The following is a 7,500-nucleotide window of genomic DNA, read 5'->3' as shown; positions in this document are numbered from 1 at the left end:
AGGGGCTTTGGTGTGGTCACAAGAAGAGGAGGATCATTTTCTCCTATACCAAATAATGGAGAGTTTTGAGCCTCTTAAAAGCAAGCGAGAGGGCGGAGCAACGCGGGTTGGAGGGGGCGGAGCCTAGCCTATGGGATGTTTTCGTTGCTTCATTTTCGCGTTATTGGCTTTAATTTCGCATACTTGCTGCCGCCTCGTCTCCCTCCCTCACTCCCTCCCTCCCTCTCCCCACTCACTCCCTTACTCTCGACTCCCACGCCCTCCATTGATTTCTCCTTCGTTTCTGAGTGAATGGTGTCAGCCTACGAGGAGGGTGACCGTCGATAATTTGAGTCTCCTTGCACATTTCACCAACACTCATTACCATTTATTCTTCCTCGTTCTCCTCCTCCTTCTTCTCCTTAGATTTTTCGTCAACACTGTCACTATCATCTAATCCTTCTCCTTCTTCTTTTTCTTCTTTTCGTCCTCTTGCGCCTTCATCTTCTTCTCCTCTTCAACTTCTCCTCAATTCCTCCTCCTTCTTCTCTTTCTCCTGCCCCTCCACCTGCTTCTGATCCTCCTCCTCCTTCTCCTGTCCTTCCTCGTCCTTCTTTTCTACTGCTTCATAAAGGTGTTACTCTTCGTTTTTTTTTTTTTCTCCTTTCCCCCTATCTCTTTTATTTTCGTTAATCTATTATATATATATATATCTCCTTTAATTTGTTTTTTGCTTCTCCTTTCTATTCCTTTTACCATTCCTACTGCTACTACTACCACCACTACTACTACTACTACTACTACTACTACTACTACTACTACTACTACTACTACTACTACTACTACTTACTACTACTACTCGTACTTGTATTCTTCCTCTCCTTTACGTACTGTATTTATAATTTTATCATTCTGTAAATATAATTCCAAGTTGTGCCTTTTTTATTTAGTCTCTCTCTCTCTCTCTCTCTCTCTCTCTCTCTCATCTCTCTCTCTCTCTCTGGATTGGTTAGTGGAGACTATTACAGTTTCAAATTGAACTTTCTTCCTCTCCTTTACTCTCCCTTGTCCTCTCATTTCGCTTCCCCTTCCCCCGAAGTAATGACATCAAGAAAGAGACGAATATTGCAAGCGTACATGAATCTCGTCTTTTTCTCCCCCCGCGACAGAGAGAGAGAGAGAGAGAGAGAGAGAGAGAGAGAGAGAGAGAGAGAGAGAGAGAGAGAGAGAGAGAGAGAGAGAGAGAGAGAGAGAGAGAGAGAGAGAGAGAGAGAGAGAGAGAGTGTTTTTTGTGTATTCCTCGGAAGGTTAAATAATGTAATCTTATGGAATCAAATTCCACCTATGTCTCTTTTCTCCCTGGAGAGACTGAGTACGCTTCTCTCTCTCTCTCTCTCTCTCTCTCTCTCTCTCTCTCTCTCTCTCTCTCTCTCTCTCTCTCTCTCTCTCTCTCTCTCTCTCTCTCTCTCTCTCTCTCTCTCTCTCTCTCTCTCTGGTTCAATACACTCTCACCACTCAATGTTCTCTTTGCCACAACCAGTCTCTACACACTCATATTCCATCCCCTCAACTCGCCTCACGCTCTTGCCCTTCCTTCATTCCTCGCTACATGCTTACCAGCACGCCTCCCCCTCCTTTTCTTTTCACCCACCCTCTCTCCACTCTCTCCACTCCCTCCACATTTCCCTTCCCCACAATTCTAGTTCCAGCTCTCTCTCTCTCTCTCTCTCTCTCTCTCTCTCTCTCTCTCTCTCTCTCTCTCTCTCTCTCTCTCTCTCTCTCTCTCTCTCTCTCAAATTCACGCGAGCCTAAGTGGTTCATTTAAAAGCTTCATTTGGGGTTTTCTTGCACTTATCATTCCTTTGGTGAGTGGAGCGAGGGAGGAGGAGAAGCATACCTAGTCTTGGGGAGAGTCACCAAGAGGCTCCTTAGCACAACCCAGAGTGGAGTATTTTTTTTTTCGTCTTTTCATTTTTACATGAAAGGGGAGTTTTGGTGATGACTATAAAACGTGCAAGGAAGGAAAACAATAATGTCGCTTAATTTGCTCCTTGGTAGGAAAGTTTGTAGGTACGCAAGGGAGGAGGCAAGAAAGGAAAGAAAGGGTTAATTTAACTGGACGTATTTTGATGGAGATGCAGAAAAAAAAACACACACACACACAAAGGAAGAACAAGCATCAGGAGATAATTGCATTCGTTTTTATGAAGCTCTTTGTTCTTATAGTTATTTAAATCATAAGTATGCGGAAGACAATTGTAGATGGAGATTTTTTTTTTTCGTGTGTGCTGCGGACAGGTGACATGGATGAGGTGAAAGTTTAAAGGTAAGGGAAAGGAATATGCTAGAAAATGAGTGAAATCTGCTCTTCTCTACACGTATAGATGAAAAGAGAAAAAGAATAATATAGTGTAGATAACATGAAGCAGGAATTATGTAGCAGTTTTACAAAGTATTTATGACGATATTACGCAAAATAAATCATACAAAACTACAGTAGCTCCATTTATCACATTTTCGCGGACAGTACGGAGGTCTTAACATAGAGCAATTCATTAGACCATCAACTTCCATTCGAATTACGAACACGAGATTCATTGGCGTTTGTGACATGACAACCGGGAAGACAGTGAGGTAGTAAAATATTGCAAAAATCAGAGAACAGTCAGATTCCGCCAGTGAAGGATTCTGTTTCACGTTCCGTCATACAAAGCCGATTGGTGTTGCCGTGATCGCCTCGCCTCATTACCAACCCAGGCATGCCACACCCCAATCCCTTCCCGGCAGCGTCTCGTACTCCCTCTCCCCTCTGTGCTAAAGGCTTGTCATCGGACATTCGCGCTCTTTGTTAGCTCATAATTAAAATGCGGGTAAATATTATGCTTTTTATGTGTGTAAATGATGGTAATGTGTTTTAAATGACAAAATCTAACTTGTGTGTTTACGAGTAAATGTAACTTTATTTAATTCAGATTTGATAATGTGGATGCTGTTTTTTGTGTGTGGCTAAGCTGTCGTTTATATTGTTGTTGTTTTTGTTGTTGTTGTTGTTCTAGTTGTTATTATTATTATTATTATTATTATTATTATTATTATTATTATTACTATTATTATTACTATTATTATTATTATTATCATCATCATTACTATTATTATTATTCTTGATCTTGTTCTTCTTGTTCTAAACCTTTTTTTCTTCATGTTCCTCTTATCATTACTTATCTCCTCCACCACCACCACCACCCTCAGCAAGCAGGACACATGAGCCAGCCGTTCGTTCACCCGCATACTGGCGTGAAGCATCATTCGTAGAGAGCCCAGTAATGACTATCGCTGGCATACCTAAGGAGATCAGTCGACCCTAGATACATTCTTATTCTTGACTGGCTCAGTACAGACTCGTTGGTTTAGCCTTAATACAGTGAGGAGACTTGTGTATTTGTGGCGGTGAGTAGGGAGAGGACGTCTGTATTAAAAAAGCAGTGGTCAATATAGTTTTAAGTGTCACTAATATCTAAACACACTAAGCCATACTACAAGATCACTCTCACCTTTTTTTCCCCTCTTGCTATTCACTGCTGCCGATCCTTTCATTCTCTCGGTGTTGTAGTCTTTCTTTCGTAACATTCAGACCCCTGTAAACATGTTTGCTTGCACACACACACACACACACACACACACACACACACACACACACACACACACACACACACACACACACACACACACACACACTCGTATATGAAAGAGAAAAAAAGAAGATTGCGTTTTCCCTTTTCTTCTTGGCTACAAAAGGAAGACAATTGCAAAGTTAAGTGTTTAAAAAATGGCATTATCGTAACTCAGTCCTCCTCCTGCCCACTTAGCACACTGCCATTCAAACTGAAGCCCATACCGTTCAGAGTCCTGGCGCCGGCATTTGTCAATATCTTTACTCTCCCACCCGCTCCTCCACTCTCCACTAACTAGTAAACTTCGAAAAGTATTGGGTCGCTCTATTTTCCCTGCTTTCCACGCCCTCAGCCCCACACGGGAAGCACCAGGTGATCCGGGGAACTGCAGTGTATCAGGACTGAGATTCTTCCTCCCAAAGTAAATTTTAGTGTGGTGTGTGATAGATATCTTGGTTTATTCTCGGCACTACTTACGTTTAATTGCGTGAATAAAGACCGTGATCTTACAATTTTAAGTTGATTGATATATCAATAAACCTCCACACCACGGTGCTCCAGCCTTTGTCTCCGCCACCTACGCCACTCAGCCCCACGAGGCGCATGCTATCTGCTACCTAAGCGCGCGCACACACACACACACACACACACACACACACACACACACACAACTTTGGGGTCTTGTTCTATTCAATCCCGTTCTTCCACAAGTAGTTCAGTGTCAGTCGTAGTGTGTAGCTCAGCAGATACAGTCGTTATAGACCAATAAGTCTCCCTGTATCTGTTCTTCCTATCTGATTCGTACTTATCTTGAGGCAGGTTATCCTCAGCAACACTGGTCAAAGGCCTTCTCCCCTGCACTTCACAAAAATAATAGAATAATATTAGCCTCTTTTGGATAAAGCACACACACACACACACACACACACACACACACACACACACACACACACACACACACCTCTGTCAGACCACAAATGGTGGCGACCCGTCCTAGACACCCTCGGCCTGGGTTGTACCTCTGTTCGCTCCGCCACCAGACGCGCCACAGCCCTGGCTCGCCTCGCGCCGCACGGGTCGTCACGCTGTCCCGTGAGACCACCTGCCTCGCTGGCGGGTTTTAATCAAGGGACTAATTTTCTCAAAACGTGAGGGATATTATGTGTTCTCTGTGGATTGATACGAAAAACCCAGTGTTGTTTGGTGCCTAGCATTCAGAAATATCAGCAATTAACGTACCACCTATGATGAAATGTGCATGATTGTGTGTGTGTTTTGCCATTTTTACTGTTGAAGTGTGATTCAAATATCCGTACATCGTTCCGTGAGCTGAGTGGACATATGCACCATTCTTCCATAACGACAGTTAATTCAAATGACGGAAGTTAGTGTGTGACAAATTGAATTACCAAATACAAAAATTCAAGTCAACCTAAATTGGGAGGATGTCCTGCTTGGCCAACTTGCAGCGTGCTGAATGTGTGCAGACCTCGATGTGCTGAGTGCGCGTCAGGGACGCGGTGTTCCGCGTCCCTGAAATACAACAAGGAGAAAACAAAGCACGCCAAGACACTGTTCACCTGGGTCAGATCCTACTGTGGCGCGGGAGTCAGTCAGTCAGTCAGTCAGTCAGTCAGTGAGTTTGTGTACACCTCAGCTGTGAATGAATCATGTAAAATATAATTTCTTTCAGGGTTGTGCAAACAATGTAAATCTTTCTGCGTGGCGAAATGGTGAGATAAGTCAATGAAGTCCACTGACAGCAGCTAAATGAGGAGGGTTTATTAAATAATGACGCTAAATGAGATAATTAAACACGGGGGGCAGACCTTGATTAGTCTGTCGTGTAGCTGTTCCATTTGGCAATAATGAGTGTGCACGTTTTTAGTGTGAAAACAGACAGTGACCCATAGCAAATCCTTACACGCGGGACGACTCCTGCCTTCCACCATCACGTGAGCGCGGACAGAACATCGCACCAGACACGTGGCGACAAAAAAGCTTGAGCTCACAGCCTCAGTGCACGTGGGCAGAGTGCTGAGTCCTATTACCTGCCACGCTGCTCGCCACGCAAACATACTCCCAACGAAAAGAAAGGTCTGGACATGAAATATAACGTGTATTCAAAAAATAATGTTGAAATATATTGTTGAGTCCTCTTTCACGAATCTAGCACTTGTCCTTCCTCAACACATGGGCACTCTCACCATGAAAGCTCGGGAGTAAAAATATAGCACGCAAACAAAAAATAATCCAGAAATATGAGTCCAAACCTCTTACGTTGGAGAGTCAGAACGTTAAATTAGCGAATGTAATTTACTACCACAACATTGCTCGGGAGAACCTCGGCGTGGGTGAGACACGGCCACCCATAGATCGTAAGTAAGGGGAAGGGGAGGGAAGGAAAGCAGACTGGAGTGGTGAAAGAAGGCGAGGAAGAATTTAAGAGCACTGCCAGCACATGCAAAGTGGAATGCGTGCCACATGCAATGCAAAATTCCACGCAAGTACTCCGGCAACAATCTGACCATAATAGGCTTGGTAAATACAAAGGAAACATGACGTAAGTGCCTCTCGCCCACGAACATCACTTGAAACTGCTTGACGTGAGAGAGAGAGAGAGAGAGAGAGAGAGAGAGAGAGAGAGAGAGAGAGAGAGAGAGAGAGAGAGACTGACACGCACAGCTCGCCAAAGCGGACGGTGAGAAAAGTGTGTCAGGTGTCTAGCGAATGTGAGGGAGGGAGAGTCGCGAGGAAGCAGTTAATGATTGTGGTCGATAATACAAGTGAGGGAGAACATGAAGGGGAATGCAACATGTACGTAACAAAATGGAGAGAGAGAGAGAGAGAGAGAGAGAGAGAGAGAGAGAGAGAGAGAGAGAGAGAGAGAGAGAGAGAGAGAGAGAGAGAGAGTGTTAGAACGCAAACAGACAATTTGACCGCACTCTCTCACCACCACCTTACACACACACACACACACACACACATTATGGCGTGCTGAGATGATGTAACTTACTCCTTCACATGGCTGGGCTGGAGTGCTTTTTGACAAATAATGGTACAGTGGTAGTGCTCTTCATACTCATGCTATCATTTCCTCCTCCTCCTCCTTAACCAGTGCGTCTAGAAATGCTTTATTTTCTTCCACCACCACTAAGCATAGTTTTTTTTTTTTTTGTTATAGTCAGTGTTTATGTATTACTTCCCGTACCGTAGTTATTGGCGGCAGCCTGAGATATTTGGAAGTGGAAGTACAGTGGAGACCAAAACTCTATCTCAGAACTGCTGCCGCTGAGGTAAAACAGAGTATTTACTACTACTACTACTACTACTACTACTACTACTACTACTACTACTACTACTACTACTACAACTGTTGATAACTATCCTTCTTTGCAGGCATCGTAAGACACAAGACGAGGAGCAAGCAAGATTCACGACGACACAGTTCTTCACTGACTCGTAAACTCACTGACTGCAAAGTGCGTCTGTGCAGAGAAGACAACACGTGTGGTGCCGCCCTCCCGTGACTACTGAGGAGACAGGAAAGAGAAGAAACCAGGAAAGAAACAGCAAGAGGAGGAAGAGGAGGAGGAGGAGAAGGAGGAGGAAGAGGAGGACGACGACGAAAAAGAGTTGGGGATTAAAGGGGAGGAGGACGAACAAGAGGATGTACTGTGGTAAGAGGAGGAGGAGGAAGGCGTAAATAGAATAAAGGAATAAAGAAATACAAAGAAGAGTACGAATGTATAGGGAAGAATAACGAAATATATTGTCAAATCAGGAAAAAAAAAGAAGGAAGAAAAGGAAATATAAAGGGAATAGAAGCAAGAGTAGTGAAGCTTGAGAT

The 7,500-nt window shown here is 43.8% G+C and overlaps 1 long non-coding RNA gene across 2 annotated transcripts in view; it reads left to right on the top strand.

The window, feature by feature from the left end:
- The first annotated feature begins 4,681 nt into the window (after nucleotides 1–4,681).
- The window catches only part of LOC135098800 (uncharacterized), an 11,131-nt gene continuing 8,312 nt past the window's right edge, over nucleotides 4,682–7,500 (top strand). Inside the window, exons 1-2 of one of the 2 annotated variants that reach the window (XR_010267395.1) lie at nucleotides 4,682–4,798; nucleotides 7,050–7,500. The exon at nucleotides 7,050–7,500 is cut by the window's right edge and continues 616 nt beyond it. This is a non-coding gene — a long non-coding RNA (uncharacterized LOC135098800). Of the gene's footprint in view, nucleotides 5,279–7,049 lie in introns of both variants that reach the window. The other variant, XR_010267396.1, reaches the window with a different exon arrangement.

The sequence above is a fragment of the Scylla paramamosain genome, unplaced genomic scaffold (genome assembly GCF_035594125.1).
Source record: "Scylla paramamosain isolate STU-SP2022 unplaced genomic scaffold, ASM3559412v1 Contig82, whole genome shotgun sequence".
In the NCBI taxonomy this organism is placed as follows: domain Eukaryota; kingdom Metazoa; phylum Arthropoda; class Malacostraca; order Decapoda; family Portunidae; genus Scylla; species Scylla paramamosain.
Note: the sequence above shows the minus strand (reverse complement) of the source record. Positions and strands in the feature narration are given on the sequence as shown.